This window comes from Delphinapterus leucas, chromosome 7 (genome assembly GCF_059928025.1).
Source record: "Delphinapterus leucas isolate spDelLeu-1000000601 "Yukka" chromosome 7, BTC_Dleu_Yukka2, whole genome shotgun sequence".
NCBI lineage: Eukaryota > Metazoa > Chordata > Mammalia > Artiodactyla > Monodontidae > Delphinapterus > Delphinapterus leucas.
Genome location: NC_143135.1, coordinates 29118472 through 29138487, shown reverse-complemented (window position 1 = coordinate 29138487; position 20016 = coordinate 29118472). Strand labels below are relative to the sequence as shown.

Sequence of the window (20016 nt, the reverse complement as noted above, 5' to 3'; positions counted from 1 at the left end):
CTATGTCTCAGTCTAAGGGTTAACACCTGACATTGGATCCGCACAGCATTCTGAGTTAGGAATGTCCACCATTTTATAGATGCATACCTGTGTGGTGCCCATAGAAGGAATGTTTGATTCCAAGGGGTCACAGATACACTGAGCATGAAGTTATGCCAAAGCCTTCACACCTTGTTTCTTCACTGGTTTGTGTTTTGGGCTTTATTTCCTGTCTTTGCTGGTTAACCATCATGAGCACACTCTGTGGTCTAATTTTAGCCACAAGGGTTTAATGTTACTGTTAACTACAGACAGCTAGGCAATTAGGTAATTTTGTTTCTCTTGTGGCAGCCTGTCAGGGTAGTGCTGATAAAGCCACTCTAGCTGGAGGTCACTCACTCACCAAGGGCTCCAATCATTTATCTTGTTGTGTACAAGCTACTTTAACTGAAAACACAAAAACAAAGAACCAGAGTACCATTGTGTGTGAGACTCTGGCTCAGGACCTATACTGACTGGGTTTGAATCTCAATTCTGCTACTTTTACTAGATGGGATATCCTTTGGGAAATGGCTTAACCTTTCTATACCTCAGGTTTTCTCTTCTCTAAAATGAGGATCATAATAATATTTATATCACAGAGTGCTTCTAAGTATTCAAGGAGTTAATATGTAAAAATGTCCAGGCACATAACAAATGGTTTATAATTATTGCTGTTATTATTGCTTTTATTATTATCCATGAAGTTAATTCTAGCTTTGAATTCAGTAATTCTAGATGATGTCCCATCCATACACTTGCTACTGCCTTCCTGAACCTTCCCTGAATTCTAAGCACATCCACCCCCTTGTTCTTGCAGGAGGTCACTGTCTTTGTGTGTTGCTGCTCCTTATGCTGGGAATTAATTCCTAAATCATATTCGGCTCAGTAGAAGTCTTCTCCATATAGTTAGCTATGTCCTCCACCCCACCCCAAAGAAGGCAGATTAGTCACTCCTATACATCCCTATCATGACTCATCGTTGTATACATTGTAAATACTGTCAACATCCCTCCGCCACTGGCCCCTTCTCATATATGCTGCATCTGAAAGCTCTTTGAGGACAGGAACTACATCTGGCTCTTTCTGCCTTCTGGGCACATATCATGGTGCTTGGTACACAGAGGGCTGGCAGTAAACGTCAAAAGAGTAAATGAGCTTACCACTTGGAGGGCAGCAATCCAGGAGAGATAAAGTGAATAAAGCCTAGGTACCCAGGGAAAGTAGGTATGCAGCCATGGCAAAGGTTCATGAGAACAGTTATTGGCCTATTCAGTTATCTGTCATCTAGCTATCTGATAAAACTAAAACTTTTTAAGTGCCTTATCCAAAATAAACTGGTAGGCACTTTACATTTGACATCTCATTTAATATTCACAACAAGTTCATGCAATATATACTATTATTAGTCCCATTTTATTGATGAAGAAAGAGGCTCAGAGAATTAAGTAACACAGCTATGACTTGCTAAAGCTAGGATTAGAGCCCCAGTCTCTGTAACTTCAAACTCTATGCTCCATGTTCTAAATTGATCCTATATACATACTGCCTTTCAAATTGATAGAGATTTTTTTATAAAAATATTTTATCTTGTTCAAACAAAGAGTTGAAATGTCTCCCAATAGTCGACTCTCTTTTATAGCCCAGAATAGTCCATCCATCTTATTATTTCTGGGGCAGAATACAGGAGTTTAGGTGGGAAAAGTTCAGAGAAATATGATTCTCTCTTTCCTCTCAGTTTTTAAAAAATCTTGACCACAGTTCAATATTTGCATATTGCTTTTTAACATCCTCTTTTATTGAAAAAATTTAACAGATATCTCTAAACTCAGGAAGAAAAGCACATTTAAACTTTTAAAAATTGGGACAACTCCATTTGGTTTAAAAATGCCTTGAAAAACAAATTAAATTGAAGACACAAATTGACAACTGCCATCAACTCCTTTGAGAGTCATGTTGGAATGGGCAGATTGTCATCCTCTAAATCCTTAGCAGTTGGGTTAAGATGGAAGCCCTGTCTCACTTGACCACCCTTTTCTTTTCTTTCTTTCTTCTTCTTTTTTTAATGGCAGAGAATCAATCCAAATGCTGGACAACCAGAACTGTATCTTCTAAGATACTCAGTTTGACATCTTATTCTGTGCAAATGAGTATAAGGTGGTGAACAATGTGAACGGATATCTTAGTTTGAATATTTTCCAAAAGTAGAATTTATGAGGCTATTGAAATCCTGCTAGACAGGAATTATTGCCTATGTATTTCCAAGCTGAGCAATTTGAGATAGATTAGAATGAAACCTCTGTGATCAGAGCTGCTAACAAGGAGGCTTCTTGCCAATAAGCAATATATATGTATGTATGTATGTATATATATATATATATATATATATTTTTTTTTTTTTTTTTGCGGTACGCGGGCCTCTCACCGTTGTGGCCTCTCCCGTTGCGGAGCACAGGGTCCAGACGCGCAGGCTCAGCGGCCATGGCTCATGGGCCCAGCCGCTCCGCGGCATGTGTGATCTTCCCGGACCGGGGCACGAACCCGTGTCCCCTGCATTGGCAGGCGGACTCTCAACCACTGCCCCACCAGGGAAGCCCGCAATAAGCTATATATTATGGTAGTCTTGGTGGGGAGGCTGTGGCATCCAGTTCTTTCTGGCATAATAGGAAGTGGATCCAGCATTTTTATTCCAAGTTACCACTCCTCACCAAAGTAGGGTACCATGCAAATGCTATCAACTTTTTACTCATTTCACTTCGGAAATCAATGTTGAGAGAAAGGACTTATCTTCAACCGCCAGGTAAAGAAGAGTGGGAAATAAAGGTGAAATTCAGGTCATCATGGTGAGTTAGGAATCTGGGCTTCCGGATGCCCAGTATTTATCATTTTACACCCTTCAGCATAGTCTCTGATGTGAAATGCTGATGACTTCAGCATTGGAGAATCTCTGAGCCTTCTACATAGCTTGTGAAATTACAGCTCACTCCTCTGGGAAGTAGACAGGGGTTTCTGAGCTTGGGCATTTACCTTTTGGGATCAATAAATGTCCCCGTTCATTCCTCTCTTTATTGAAGAAAGATCTTGCAAGAGATCATGGCAATATTCTCCAGTTATATTTCTCTCACAATTCATGAAGAACAAAAAAACAAAAAACAACAATAAAAAAACCCTACATTTAGCCTATAGAAAAATCATTTCATTAAAACCCTCTTTTGAGATACCCTATTTCTCATCTTCAAATGTAAGATATTTCTTAATATATGAGCACTCACTGTTTTCTCAGTTTTCTGTGAAATTATTCATCTATATATTACTACACTCTCATACAAACTTATGTTTGTTTTTGGTAGTGATGGTTTATTGCTTTTGCTTTTCTTTTTTTTCATTTCTTCTTTTGTTTTAATTTCAATGTTTAGCTTTGCTTTACTTGCTGATGTTAGTGACATATTCTATGATTTCAGGTATAGTACACTGAGCTTTACTGAAAACAACTCCATATCAAACTGACCCTCTTAGAGAAGGTAAGCACAACTCATGGGTTTAATCATTGCATTCCATAAAAGGAGATGTCACTTAACCAGCTTTCCTCTCAGTGCCAAGAAATCAGCTCAAAGTATTTCTATTCAGATAAGTGAACATGCTTGTCATAGCTTACTTATGCCTGTTAAATCTTTCTATGAAATATTTTACAGGAAAATATGTAAATATTTTGACTACTTATGCCATTCTTTTCAGGCTGCTTTGCAGATTACACATGAATCTCTATATGAAACAGGAAGGAAAACCAAGCAGAAATTTCTTAATGTAGCATTTTTCATTAATGAAGACAGAAAGGCTAAAGGAAAAAAAATTTTTAAATGGAGTCTTAATGTAAATAGCCAAGAAGAGTAATATATACTCTATGAATTGGCCCCAAAGTGATACCAGCGTGATGGAAATACATTATGAGTTTCCAGGACAGCATGTCCTCTTACCTTTTCTTACTGACAGCAGATAAGTAAACCAGGGCTTAGGAGTATAGTATTTGCCAAAAATACATTAGCGCAGACTTTGTATGTAGCAAGAGTTTTATGAGTTTGCTACGTCTTGCATGAACAAAGGTCTATAAACCAGCCTTTAATCTTAGAAACACATGTTCTTTACAGCCTATAGTTAACAAATGTGATATATTATGAACATAGATAGGGTAGAGAAAAGTAAGGGAATTTTTCCCAGGCAGTTCTCTTTAAATGTAGAAAGTCTTTGTTTCATTTCAGTTATTTAATTTTTGCTTTTTTTCATGATCATTTTTGAAAGAATAAAATGATGTTGATGAAACTTGAAGATCAACACCATGGAATAATTGTGCTGTTTCCACCATCTGAGATGAAATGGTTGTAGATGTTTTTAATTGTCAAATGACCATATTTTCCATCTTTTTCAATGGAACACATTTTATTTAATTTTGGAGGTTATATGGGTAAATGTATGACTTGGCTGAGGAAAGTATTAGGAAAGCTAATACTTCCTCATGACTGTGGAGCTGAGTAAAACATCATTCAGAGTCCCTGGTTTGAAGCAACAAAAACCATCTCTGGCCTTAGCCAAAAGGAGATGCATTGGACAAATAGCAGGGATGCCCATAATTGACAATTGGCTGGTAGACTTAGGCTTAGAAAATGGAGCTTTGCAGGCCAGGCTGCAGGAAGCATAGTCAAAGTCATACCACAGCAACTCTATGATTCATGGGTTCTTGTGATGGTTGGAATCATCTGTTTTCTCCTACATTTCCTCATTTTTTGCACTATCCGTCCAAGATTTAGAGTTCAAGAACAAAGGCCAGATCAACAAAGCCTAACTCATTGGCTTCTTCTGTGGTACAGCCAGGAGTGGTAGAGGAAGGTCCCAGCTACTATGGTTTGAGAGAGGAACAGCCATAGGAAGCAAGCACTGGGAATTGTCTTCCAACTATGTTGGCACACAGTGAGGAACTGATAAAAATAGTGGGAAGTGGATTATGGTCAGCTGAAGAATGACAAATGTCCAAATAAATATTGGCTTTGAAGTCATGATGGGTTCTTAGATTGGACTTTTTTATCGTTGAATACTGTGAGACCTTGGATAAGTCCCTTTTGCTGCCTGTTCCTCAGTCTTTAAAATGGCAAGTTTGATTTAGAGCAAGATAAGTTCCATTGTCTTTATGCTAGTTTCCGTAGCAGACATCATTAATCAATCACTGTATTCTTTTCTCCTGAGACCAGACATGACCTCAGAATCCTTCTCAATACAGTGTTTTGGCAGCAACTACTAAATTGAGTCAACAAATGAGATAAACCTTTCAAATATCTCTGAACTAGAGGTTAATTACATTTTCTTAAAGTGTTAATGTTCTTTGAAGTTCCGGGACTGAAAAGTATTGTTGGTGGAATTATTTTAGAAAATTAGAAAGAACCTAGACCAGATGGGAATAGACTCATAAAGCAGCAAATCCAGTAAAATCTGATTGAAGTGAAAGAAAATATTTTCAAATTTGACTGGCTTTCATTATGAATGTTGAGATGTAGAAGGATCTCTTTGTTTCATTGTAGAATGTGCTGATCACCCTCTGTCATCAATCCAAGAAAGTCCTGAGCTCATAAAGACTATTCTTTGAACAACAGCAAAACATGATATCAGTCTGAGGTTTAAAATTGTGAATTATATTATAGAGGGTAAATGAATATAACATTATATTATTAATGGTAAAGAAATTACCATTAACCATGAATTATTTTGTTAACGGTAAAGGAACTACTATTTAAGTAGTCTTTTAAAATTTATAGAATACAGGATCCTAAATGGGTCAAAAATCTAAATTCATTAGGGTATGTTACTAAACCTAATAGCAGTTTCAGGTGTTGTGACCAAATAAACATATTTCTTTAGTACTGTTTTGTTTTTCTATTTTATTAGTGAGACTTTGTATTTAGATCTTTCTTTAACATCTCAAGCCTAAACTAGATGGATTCACAATGTAGGGCAAGTGACACCAGATGGAAAGACTACAGTCCAGGAGTTGCTAGGCTCCAACTAGCTAACAGCATCTCTTCTCTACCCAGGAGATTTCCATTGTCTTCCACTGGGCTATGTTTGTACTCATTTACACATCAAAGTTTGTTTTTGGAACGATGATGACTTGTTAAGTGTCCTTGAATCACGGCAGGAAAATATCTTTCTAATTCTAGAGTAATTTCCAGTACCAAGAAACCATAAAAAGTCTTCTAAAACAACTTTTGGACACTGGCTTTCTGTAGGGTACCTAGAACGAGGTCAGTTTCACAAGCCATCCTTCCTCTGTTGTTCCTATGGTAGATTGCCAAAGGACCCCCAATTTTTCTCCTTCCTGTATGCATGCCTTTAACAATTCAACTGTTATCAAGAGAGGTGGAGTCTGTTTCTCTACCCCTTGCTTCTGGGTTGGCCACATGTCTTGCTTTGGCCAAAGGGTTCTTAGCAAATGTGATGCAAGCAGAGTCTTGAAAAGTGCTTTCACTTTGGAGTTTATCTTCTTGCTATTTTGGGGAGCACTGAGCCCACCACCACACGAATTAGCTTGTGTTAGCCTTTTGGATGATGAAAGATGCATGACCAAGTTATCTCCATCACTGTAGTTAACATGGATTCAATCATCAGTCATGTCAGTGAGGCCATCCAACACCATTCAGCCCCATCTGAACTGGCCCACTATGAATTGCCCAATTAACTCTCAGAATCATGACAGATAACAAATCTTTGTTGTTTTAAGACATTAAGTCTTGGGCTGGATTTTTAAATGGCAAAATATGTCCCAGTAGTTGTATCATCATTCACCCGGTATTGGTTTGCTTACCCTCAGAGGGTAATCTATAGAAACTCCTCAGATTTACCCCACTCATTGTCAATGAATTGAATGAACCTTTAGATTCACTGGGAAAGACTACTAACACCCTTTCCATGGTTGTTAAAATAAAACTGACTTTGGACTTCTTGGTTTTCATTATTTTAGATTCAGGAATTATTTTTTTTTAATGAAAACATCAGATGTTGACATTCTTTTTTTAGATCTAGCAATGATACAGGTGTTAAACACTTAACATATATAGTGAAAACTTCATAACATCAGTGAATTTCAAACTTGCAAAAGAAATAATTTCTCAACTGTTCAGGGTTAATCTGCCACATGGATTTGATATGGCATTGAAGAGTAAAAAAATGCAAAAGAGACCAAAATTGTCTAAGAGAGGGAAGGAACCTCATAACATTTAAGCTACACAATATCTTCCTGATGGGAGCTAAAGGTCAATTTACTTTTAGAATTTATAAAGTTCTTTGTTTGAGACATTTTGCTCTAAATCCTACCATTCTCAGCTGTATCTTATACTACATCCCAGGGCCAATAGATTCATGTCTTCTCTCCTTCACCTTCAGGCTATTTCTAACAACTCATCATGTTTTTCCTGGGAATTGTCCTCACATACAGAGTTCTCTCCAGAATTTTCATCTGTTTGACTGTGTTACCTGGACCCCTTTCAAAGTTAGTTAGTTTATATATGTACATACACATGCATGTATTTATGTCATACTGCTCTGCTGTTTCTCCTTTGTGCCTTTGAAAGGGTTTTCTGGTGGAAAATTGGCCAGAGACATGTTTGGGAAGAATGGCAAAGCATGGTAATCTATGGTCAGAAAGATCGTGCCTAATTATATATCATATCTGTACTTATAAAAAATTCTTTTTTGTTTTTATCATAATATTTCAGTAATGTGATAGTGCTTTGGGGTACACAAATGTGCTATTTATTCAGTTCTGGAGTTCTTTGGTCTGGTATTGTGATGTCAATTATTTCAATTTTCACATCTTAGGAACTGTGGAGAAGTTGACAGAAAGTGCTAGTTTCATGACTAGGCATAAAGCAGTACTGGTGTGGCATTCTTTAGAAGCAAATATCCAGATTCAACATAGAACCAGTGTTCCCTGCAAGGGTGGGAATAGGGTCACAATGGCTCCTATGGCAGCTGGTTTTGAATAGTTACTGGTAAGAATTCTCCATAGATTGAAAAATTTAAACTATCAAGAATAAGACTCAGGCAAATGTCTCATCATTTTTAGTTCAACACCCCTTGGATATGATACATAACATGTAGTGTTTTCTTTAGAAGTCAGTAGACTCTGTGAATCCCTTTATTCTGGGCAATTCAGTTCAAATTCTCTCCAAACTTTTCCTTCCAAAATAAATGTACCTAGCATTTACTGAAAGTGCTACTGGCTAACTCTGGGCAACGTCTTATGAAATCCATTGGCTTCTGAAATAGAGGTGGCAGGAAACAGAGATGTCTCAAGGGAATATATTGTCTTAACTCTTTCTCAGTTGGGACTGCTTGTATCAATAGGGGAAAGGAGTAAGAGAAGGATATTCTGTTTTAACTGTGGATAAAGCGAATTTTGACCTGTAATTAGTAACTTACAGGTTAAAATTCCTGTAAAATTCCAACTTCCCTTCTGCTTCTCAGAGGGAAGGCATCTGGAACTTTGGAATGAGATAGATTCCAGCTGACTATAATGAGCTGATAGGATGTGTGAGAAGAATAACTCTTTCCTGCCCATCGCTAAGAAGAGACTCCAAACCTGGGTTCTAGTGATGAATGCTCTCTTTTCAGTGTCCAGTAAAAACTAGTTAAAGAATCAAACAAGAGTCTTGACTGTGCCTGGTGTGGTGGCTCAGAATCGATTTCTCCTCTTCCCTAATTCTTTCACCAGTCAATGGGAACAGCCTTGGATTTCAACATGATTTGTAACCTTCAGTGGGATGTTTGCTTATAGGTATCCCTAACTGTATACAGTCAAAATCAGACTTATGTTATCATTAAGCCTCTCCAGTGTTTGTGTGGGAATTATGAGGACATGAGCTGCCCTCAAGGAACCTTCCAGCCAGGGCCAAAGTTTAGAATTACCTCCTCCCCACCGAACTTTCTTATAGGCAATCATTCTATTTCAGTAACTCCTAAAATTATAATACCAAGAGTGTATTGGTGATTCCATTTACTTTTTTCCACGTGTATTTACTGAGTATCTTGTGTAGTATATGCAAAGCACTGTGCTGGTGCAGCTGAGGGTTCAAAAGGAATAAGACCAAAGCTTTAACCTTAAAGTGGAATCAGGTGAAGATATGGAGTAGAACCATCTTTTAGCTCTCCAGGAGGGTCTAGTTATTGATTAAGTGGGAATATGGTATTTGCTAACCTTGAGGATCCAAACTAACTCATCTTAAGTATAGACCACTTCTCAGTCTTGCCTGTTGGCATGATGCATTCATTCAAAACACAGTTGTTTTCTTGAGCATCTGTCATCATTCATTCAGTTATTTGTTCATTTAAGAAAGTTTATTGGGTGTCTATTATGTGCCAGACATTGTACTAGTCTCTGGGGAGAGAACAATGAGCAAAATGGAGAAAAATCCCTGCCCTATGGAGTTTTCATAACAGTGAGAGAAGACAGATGATAAAATGAAGAAGTTAAAATACATTAAGTTAAATGAAAAAAAAAAAAACTATGGAGAAAAATAAGGCAAGAAAGTGGGTTATTTGTGTGTGTGTGTGTGTGTGTGTTTGTGTGTGTGTGTGTGTGTGTGTGTGTTAGGAGCAGCAGTTTGAAATAGAATAGTGACAGACAGTTGTGTTAGATTTTGGAGAAAGAGTAATAAATGAGACACGTACTCATAGATCTTAGACTGGTGGAGACAAAAGATGATTATACAGGTAATTATATTAAATTGTGACGTTAGGATAAGAGGTATATGTAATGCTATGGATGAGGACACAGGAAAAGGAGACTTTGAATAGTCTAGGGGGATCAGGAATGGTTTCATGGGTGCATTGACGTTAACATTGAAACCAAAATATAATATAAGCCAGAGGAGAAATGAAGTGGGTTGAGGGTCAGCACAGGAAAAAATAAGTTCAAAGATTCAGAAGGAAGTGAGAACATGGTACATTCAAGGAAGTGAAAGTTTAAAATGGCTAAAGTATGGATTGGAAGAAGGAGAGTAATGTGAAATGAGTCTCCAGAGTAAGCACTAGTAATGTCACAAGAGCACTGAATGCCATGTTAAGAAATATGGACTTTATCCTAACAACAAACAGAAACCATTAAAAGAATTTAAAGTGTTGGAAAAGACTTGAGGTTGATCCCCAGGGGCCTGAAGGGAGGCCGGATGGAGCTCTGTTCATTCAGAATCTTGATCCTGAATGGCCCCTTAACTCTGTTCTTTGATTCAACTAATTACCTTGCCTTTCCTAATAATAAGGTACATTTATTTGTGACTCACCCACTCACTCATTCATTTACTCTCCAACAGATATATAATATTGGTAACATATTCTGCTCATGTCCAAATAAATCCTTTCAATTCAAATATCTGATAAGATTTGTTTCTCTTAGAACCCAAATAATTAGAGCCCAGCTAAAAATCCGGGGTAAACAGTACCAAGTTCAAGACTGCAATTTTGATTTTAATTTTAACTCACTTGAGCTTTTATTGCATTTGAACTGCTTTGATTGACATTTACAAAATACAACAAGAAGTTAATTATTTCATAACTAACTCCCTCAGCATAATATATGTTGTTATCCAAAAATATAATATACGTGTGTCATTCTCAAGAACATTCCATAACATAGACATGAACTTTTATAGTTGGAAAGGTCCACAGGGATCAAAATTATTATACAGATGAGGAAACTGCCACCTTCAGAGAGAATATCACTTAATTTATATTATATACAAGCCTTACTTATAGTATTATTACTTTTACTTTATATATCTTATGTGTTTTAATAAATTGTTTTTTAAAATTGTTAATTCATAAATATGGTGTAAAAATCCAAAAGTTGTAAAAGGGTCTACAGTTAAGTCTCTCTTGCACCTCTTTTGCTAGGCCACACTGTTTCCCTCCCCTGATGCTATTTTTATGTAATCTGTCAAGATACATCTTACATATATGCAAATATATATTACATATGTGTGTACACATTGTGAGACATAAATGTTAGCATTATCTACATATTTTACCTTGCCTTGCTTTATCATTGAACAATATATTTTTGAGATTATTTCATATGGATATATATAGAGAGAAATGCCTCATTCTTTTTATTAGCCATATAATATTCCATTGCATGGATGTGCCCTCATTAAATTAATTAATTCACTGTCTAAGGGATTTTATTTTTTTCCAAACATTTTCATGATAAAAATATTTCAATAAATATAATTTATACAATATCATTTTTACCATGTGGGATTCTATCTAAAGGATATTCCTAAACATTGAAGTACTGATTTAAAGAGTATGTAAATCTTGAAATTTTTAATAAATATTGACAATTTATCTATATAATGCTATATATTTCCATTAACAGTTAATAAGAGTACTGTTTTTCCCATGCTCTTTTCAACACAATGCCTTACTGAACTTTTTGATTTTTGCCAAAGATCAAAATGGTAATTCATTATTATTTTAATTTACACTTCTCTTTGTAAGGGTAAAGATGAGCATTTTTTCATATGTTTAAGATTTATTCATTTATCATTTTCTGTGAACTCTTAATAGCATTTGACTACTTTTTCCATTCTTATTATGTTTTATATTGATTTGTGGATATTATTTACATATAAATAATTGAAACTTTTGTGATATGAGTTGCAATTTTTTCCCAGTTTGCAGTTTACTGTCTAATTTTGTTTAAGGTATTTGTTTTACTATGCAAATTTTTTAAAGTGTAGGTAAACTTACCACCCTTTTCTTAAATCACCTCTTAGTTTATGTATTTTACATAGAAAGGCCTTTCTCACTGAGATTATTTTTAAAAACCCTATGTTTTATTCTATAGAATTTATGGATTAATATTTTAAATTAAAATATTTTGTATAAAGATATAATTTCTATAATAATTGATATACAAATCCAGTCTATTTTCTTCCATATTGTCCCAACATTAATTTTTAATAATCCAGTCTTTAATATATCCCCTTATTTGAAGGGCCAACTTTATCTAAATTAAATTTCTAAAAATGTTTGCATCTATATTTGGACTTTCTATTATAATTCCATTGATTTGTGTGTCTATTCATGTACCATTATTGTTCTATTTCAATTATTGTAGATCTAAAATATGTTCATGGCTGGTAGGTCTAATCCCTCATCATTGGTCTTCATTTCCAGAGTTATTTTTGACAAAATCAGTTGGCTTATTTTTTCATGTGAATTTGGAATCTATATAGCTCCAAAAACTCTTGGGAACTTTTAAGGTGATTTAATAATATATAAAGATTTATTTAAAGAGAATTAGCTTCATTTTGAAGTTGAATCTTTCTGGGCAAGAGAAGAGGATGTTTTTGCATTTTTTGAGTCTTCCTTTGTGTAAAACAGCCCATAGACTGATACTGGTCTCTAGTAAGATAAGAATAAAAATTAAAAGCAAACATTTAGAAACTTTTAGAGCAATTTGACATGTTTGTGACATCCATTGTTGTTGTGACACTCTTTTAGCAATTCATTTTTATTGTGTTGTTTAAAATTATCTAACCACGATAAAGTGAAAATAAAAGATTGGCCTTTCACCAGTACAGTTTGAGAAGCATTGCTACAAAACATGATAGCAGTTTCTGTGGTTATTATTATTTTTTTTTGAGGATAGTTTAACTTGATTAGGTGTGCATATATATATATATATATATATATATATACACATAGATATGCTGATACATGTTTACATAAACATAATCATATGCATGCTCCTTGTAGATTTAAAAAAATTTTTTTTCTATTTGCCTTCCTTCTTCCCCCTTTTTTCTCCCCTATTCCACAGCGTCTCTCCATCCTAAATAACCCATGTCAACAACCCATTATGTATTCTTCCATATTTTACCTAGAAAAATGTTAAATAATAGTGGGCAAAAATTTCTCCCTGAACCTTAAGGAGAATACTGGTAGAGCTGCATCGGTAAATATGATCTTTATTTTGTCAGATATGCATTTTTATAATGTTAACAAGGTATTCTTCTATTCCTTCTTTATCAAATTTTTAAAAAGAATATATTTTAAGGGCTTCCCTGGTGGTGCAGTGGTTGAGAGTCCGCCTGCTGATGCAGGGTACACGGGTTTGTGCCCTGGTCCAGGAAGATCCCACATGCCGCGGAGTGGCTGGGCCCGTGAGCCATGGCCACTGAGCCTGCACGTCCGGAGCCTGTGCTCTGCAGTGGGAGAGGCTACAACAGTGAGAGGCCCGCGTACTGCAAAAAAAAAAAAAAAAGCATATATTTTTTAAACATTATCAAATATATTGTTAGCATCTGTCATGATGTTTTGTGATATTCTTTTTGAGTGTATCAATCCCATGTCGTAGATTATGGTGTATTAATCTTTTTCCCCCAGCTTTATTGAGCTATAATTGACACATAACAATGTTTAAGTTTAAGGTGTACAATGTGATGATTTGATACACATATATATTGCAAAATAAATACCACAATAAGTTTAGTTAACACAACCTTCACCTCACATAATTACCATGTTTTTGTTGTTTTTTTAGTAAGAACATTTAAGATTTACTGTCTCAGCAATTTTCAAGTATATAGTATGGCATTGTTAACTACAGTCACTGTGTTGTACATTAAATCCCCAGAACTTATTCCTCTTATAACTGGAAGTTTGTACCCTTTGACCAAGATCTCATTTTCCCTGCCCCTAGCCCCGGGAATTGACCAATCTATTTTCTGTTCTTATGAGTGTGGCTTTTTTAGATTCTATATAAAAGTGATATTATACAGTATTTATCTTTCTCTGTCTGACTTATTTCATGTAACATAGTGCCCTCAAGTTTATCCAGGTCACAAAGGGCAGGATTTCCTTTTGTTTTATGGTTGAATAATATTTCATTGTGTGTGTATATAAAATTATTATATATATAATATTTATATCACATATACATGTCCAAATGTATTTTATATATTTTAAATTAATTTATGTATTATATGTATACATATATATAATGTATACATATTTTCTTTATCCATTCCCCTGTCAATGTTTTGCCTTTAGCTTTGTTCTTTCTCAAGATTGTTTCAGCTATTCAGGGTCTTTTGTGGTTTTATATAAATTGTAGTATTGTTTTTTCTATATCTGTGAAAAATGCCATTGGAATTTTCATAGGGATTATTGAATCTATAGATGGCTTTGGTGTAGGTAATATGGACATTTTAACAATATTAACTCTTCTGATCCATGCTCATGGAATATCTTTCCATTTATTTGTGTTTTCTTTAATTTCTTTCATCAGTGTTTTATAGTTTTTGATATGTAGATCTTTCACCTTCTTGGTTAAATTTACTCCTAAATATTTTCTTATTTTTGATGCTACTGTAAATGAATGGTTTTCTTTATTTCTTTTTCAGATAGTTCATTGTTGCTGTGTAGAAATGATGCTGATTTTTGTATGTTGATTTTGTATTCTGCAACTTTACTGAATCTAAAACATTTTTTGAGGAATCTTTAGCATTTTCTATATATATGATCATTTCAACTGCAAACAGACACTTGCATTCTTCCTTTCTGATTTGGATGTCTTTCATTTCTTTTTCTTACATAATTGTTTTGGCTAGGACTTCTGGTACTAGGAGTAGTATATTGAATAGGAGTAGGGATAGTGGGCACCCTTCTCTTGTTCCTGATCTTAGAGAAAAGGCTTTCAACCTTTCACTGTTGATATGATGCTTGTCATATATCCATTCAGTCATTCTATGCCTTTTGATTGAAGAGTTTAATCCATTTACATTTAAAGTAATTACTGATAGATAAGGACTTACTAATGCCATTTTAGTAGTTGTTCTCTGGCTGTTTTGTAATTCCTTTCTCTCATTTTCCTCCCTTCATGTCTTTCTTTGTGAACTGATGATTTTCCTTACTGGTATGCTTTGATTCTCCTCTCTTTATCTTATGTGTAACTACTATAGGTTTTTGCTTTATGGTTTACCTTACATTAAAAATCTTATAGATATGTTTATTTTAAGCTGATAATAGCTTAACATCGATTGCATACAAAAACTCTTCTCTTTTACTCTTCCCTCTCCCTTTTTTATGTTTTTAATGTTACAATTTACATCTTTTTATATTACATATCCATTAACAAATTATTGTAACTATATTTATTTTTAATACTCTATCCTTTAACCTTTATGCTACAGTTAAGTGATTAACACACCACCATATTAGAGTATTAGAATATTCTTAATTTGTCTATATACTTACTTTTAACAGTGTGTTTTATATTTTCATATGTTTTCATGTTACTAATTAGTGTCTTTCATTTCAGCTTGAACAACTCCTTTTAGCATTTCTTGTAAGGCGGGTCCAGTGTTGAATTCCCTCATCTTTTGTTTGTCTGAGAAAGTCTTTATCTGTCCTTCATTTCTGAAAAACAGCTTTTCTGGTAAAGTATTCTTAGTTGGCAGTCATTTTCTTTCAGCACTTTGAAGGCATCATCACACTTTCCCCTGGCCTGCAAGGTTTCTGTTGAGGGATTTGCTGATACACTTATGGGAGTTCTCTTGTAAAAGAAAAATATGGAATGCTTCATGAATTTCCATGTCATCCTTGTGCAATGACCATGCTAATCTCTGTATGTTTCCCATTTTAGTATACGTGCTGCCAAAGGGACCCTATGTTAATTTTTTAATGTTCTGTTGGATTCTGTTTGTCAGTATTTTATTTAAGACTTTTACATTGACATTCACAGATGAAATTTCCTTGTAGTTGTTTGTGTGTGTGTGTGTGTGTGGTCTTGATATTAATGTTATGTTAGTTTTATTAAAAAATTGAAAATGTATCGCTTCTTTCTCTGTGTTCTGGAAATGACTTTGCCATTAATTGTTCTTTAAATAATTGGTAGAAATCTTCCTTGCAACTTTTAGTCCTGGCATGAGAGGGTGTGTTGGAGATGGTATTGATCTTTGACAGCTATATTTTCCCATGAAATAAGGTATAAAGTCTGTTTTGGTAATTATTTTTTCCTAGAAAATTATCTACTTTAGAGCTTATATATATGAAGTTTATAAATTAGTCCCTTTATGACTCCCTTAATTTCCTCTTCATTTGTGGTTTTCTCCCCATTACTTATTTTATGCATTGTGTTTGCTCACTTTTTGATCAGGTTAAGCAAAGTATTTTTAAGACAAATTATTAGGTATGTTATATTGTCAGTTCTTCATTTATTAATTATTGGTGTTAATGCCTTCACTTTGTTTTCTTAGTTTATTTATGTTTCTTTATTTGAAGCATTCTAAGTTGGATGATTATTATATTTATTTTTATCCTGTACTGTTTATAAACATGTTTTAAGGCTATGATTTTTCTTCTAATACTTCTTTAGCTATAACCCATATCATTTGATATTTATTATTTCATTATAAGTATTTTGAAATATGTCATAATTTTAATATTATCTTCTTTTTGACAGAAGAGTTGTTTAAGAAACAGTAATAAAATGTCAAGATATTATTTTGTTATTATTATTATCTGGTTTGTAATTCATGGTTGATGAGGTTTTTTTAAATTTATTTTTATTGAAGTATAAATGACTTACATTATATTAGTTTCAGGTATACAACATATTAATTTGATATTTTTATACATTATAAAATGATCACCACAATAAGTCTAGTTACCATCTGTCACCATACAAAGTTTTTACAATATTATTGACTGCATTCCCTATGTTGTACACTATGCCCCCATATTTATTTTATAACTGAAAGTTTGTACCTCTTAATCCCCTTCACCTATTTTGCCCATGCCCCAACCCACTTCCCCTCTGGCAAACACCCATTTGCTCTCTGTATTATGAGTCTGTTTCTGTTTTGTTGTTTGTTTGTTTATTTTGTTTTTAAAGATTCTACATATTTTGTTTTAAGATTCCATATATAAGTGAAATCACACAGTATTTGTCTTTCTCTGTCTGACTTACTTTACTTACCATAACTGTCTTAGTACTATTTCAAAAAATTCTTTATAGGTTTTTTTATTACTCATATATAGGCAAAATTTAGGTGTGTGTGTTTGAATATTCCATGAGCACTTAAAAATGAGGCCTTAATTTTAAGAGCACATACATTTTTGACATCTGCATGTGAAGTTTGCTTTTGATCATCTGCTTTTTAACTTATATATTAACTCATTGATTTATCTCAGACAAAGTGAAGTAAATTAAATATTCCTACTTCTAAGGTACTTTTGACAATTATCCTTACATTTCTTAAGTTTTTATTTTATGTATTTGGATCGTATGTTATTAGGCGAATAAATATTCCAAAGTACTTATTGGAGATTATACTCTTTATCATTTTATAGAACCTTTCTTTGACTTGTTTTTTACTGTTTACCTTGAACTGATATTAAGGGTAACCCATGCTTTTTTTGGGGGAGGAGTGTTTTTCCTTTTCCAGATATGCCTTTTATTTTCAGTCATTCTGTGTTACTCTCTTTTAGGTGTCTCTCTTATAGACAGCAAAGGGCTGGCTTTTGTGTTATTTCAAAACCAGGATTGTATTCTATGCTGGGAAGTATTTAAACTTAACTTCCCCAAGACAGAGCATTGACCGTTAGTGAGTTCTTTAAGCCATTATTCCCTCTCAGTCCAAAGATACTGGCTTAAAGAGTATCTAACCTTCACTCTATTGACACTGTTTTGGGCAAATAGTGGGAGTAGTTTTGAGTTCTCTTTCAGCCCATCTCCCTGTGCTTTAGGTTGGTATCAAGTTGAGCTTCTGGGGATTCCACTGCTGACTGGTAAATTTCATTCCTGTTGTATAAAACAAGGAGTCATTAGTTTCATCCCCTCATGGTGTGCCATCAACTTTGGAGAATTATATTCTGATGCCTTTGTTTTTCTGAAATCTGCAGCTGCAGGTACAGTTTTCTTACCTGTTTGATCTTCACTGCATTTGCAACCCTTTTTTATATATTGAGAGTTATAAATTTGTTTTAGTTTCATTAAAGATGAAATTACAATTCTATTTTTTCTTATTGTTTTTGATTTGGATGGTTTCTTAGGGTCGCTACATCATGATTTTTACATAACAGTTTAAAAACTAACATTTAAACATCACCTTTTGATAGTGTTAATCCTACTTAATTCAAATTATTGTCCTATTGGCACAAATTTTATTTTCAAAAGATTTTCCTCTTGGACTCATGTATTTCTCTTTTCTCACCAAACCTTAAAAAAATAGGAAAATGTAAATTTTGTATTTTTTTTCAGTGAATTTAAGAGAACAGATTCTCTTGTAATGATTTTCTTTTATTCAAGTTTAGGTCTTCATCTTTAGATTTATCCCAATAATGACTTTAACTGATATCAGCCATTAACTAAGATGTGCAGATCTCAGAGAGATTTGAAAATTACTATCTCAGGCTTCAAAGAGGAAAATAGTGTTTCTATAAAAGGAGTCAATTATGTATAATATATTTAGACAGGGAGAAGTAAATAATGAGAAATGCTCATGTCACAAAGCCCTATTTTAGTAAAACAATAGCTTTTATATTAATGTATTTTTAAATCATGCTATGTGGTATATCGTATGTGTAAGTAACATAATAATGAAGGATGCCCCTTGGAAACTAAAGTGGAAGTTAAAACAAACCTTCACGGAGCTGCTCTTTATTTTTCAGAGAAGCTGAGAAATAATTTGAGACCTAAGAGCAGCAAGAGATGATTACCTCCTTTTGCAGGTGCACCTCAGTTTATGCCACTGTTGCACATATGTTTTACAATGCCACCTCACTGACCCCAGGAACTCAAATCCAAAAGCTTTTGCAATTTTGGGATACAAAGTAAAATTCTGGTAAAATATACAGGGGAAAAACTATGGCAGAGTTTTACAAATATCTCTTAAACATTCAATTCACCTTGGAAAATCAAGCCATTTGATTTCAGTTCAAAACTTAACATGTTCTGATTGCTTTTGGAAAGTGTCTTTGGATTACAAAAGGGGTTATCTATGCATTGATGACCCAATTTTTGTCTCTGTTAATATTCTAATTTCACTCATTCCTTACTGTACTAAGGAGGTAGAGAGAAACTTATCTCATAAATTACGTTATTTAAACACTCAGGCCTTTAAAAAGCCCAGCCTAAACTATATAAACAAAGCACATAGTTGATACTTGGGACCAAATATTTTACTGTACAACTGACTTAAAGTTGGATTTTTTCAAAACTGGAAAAGTATCATTGAAACCCAAATTTGGGAGCTCACATAAGTGCTATATTAAATGCTGCAAGTAGCTCTGAAAACCAAGGTGGCAAACATGAAAAGCAGTCAGTCCACTCATAATTACTATGCCACTTGAATTCTAGTAATTTATGGGGAAGGAAGACAAATCTAGTTACTCATCCTCTTCGTGAATGAAATGTGCTCTGCACTACAAATGCAAATTATTATGCTTCATCTAAATCATTGACTTAATGATATTCTATTTCCAGTCTCACCCTCATGTCACTGAGAATGAGCAGGCTTAATCTAATGATTAAAAAGTATTTGCTGTTATGTTTGAACTAGAGTTTATTTCAGAGTTGTGTGCTTTAAAATAATATAAAATACGGGTTTTATGTTTTTATATCTCTGTAAGAGAATATTAAAAAGTAAACATTTCTATACTTTCTCCTAAAGAGGAATGATGTAAATATATATTAGTTCCTGCCCAGAGATCTCAAAATCTAATTCAGAGAGCCAGGCTATAAATACACAGGAGAGCAGTAAAAATTGAAAATGATAAGATAAGCCAGGGCAGTACATTAAAACCTCCTTTTGGTGGAAAATTTGGGAAATAATCTCCTAAATATTATAAGTGATTTTTATTATTTTGAGTAGTGAAGTATTCTTAATTTTATAACAGTTTGATGGCATTCTAGCTGAAGTGTTATACACATACCTCTCCCTTACTTTG

At 34.1% G+C, this 20016-nt stretch overlaps 2 pseudogenes; one reads left to right on the top strand and one right to left on the bottom strand.

Annotated features, from left to right (window-relative positions):
- LOC111179754 (hypoxia-inducible factor 1-alpha inhibitor pseudogene) overlaps nucleotides 1–20016 on the top strand; it is a 97872-nt pseudogene that overhangs the window by 36533 nt on the left and 41323 nt on the right.
- LOC115803281 (U6 spliceosomal RNA) lies at nucleotides 15630–15730 on the bottom strand (annotated as a pseudogene).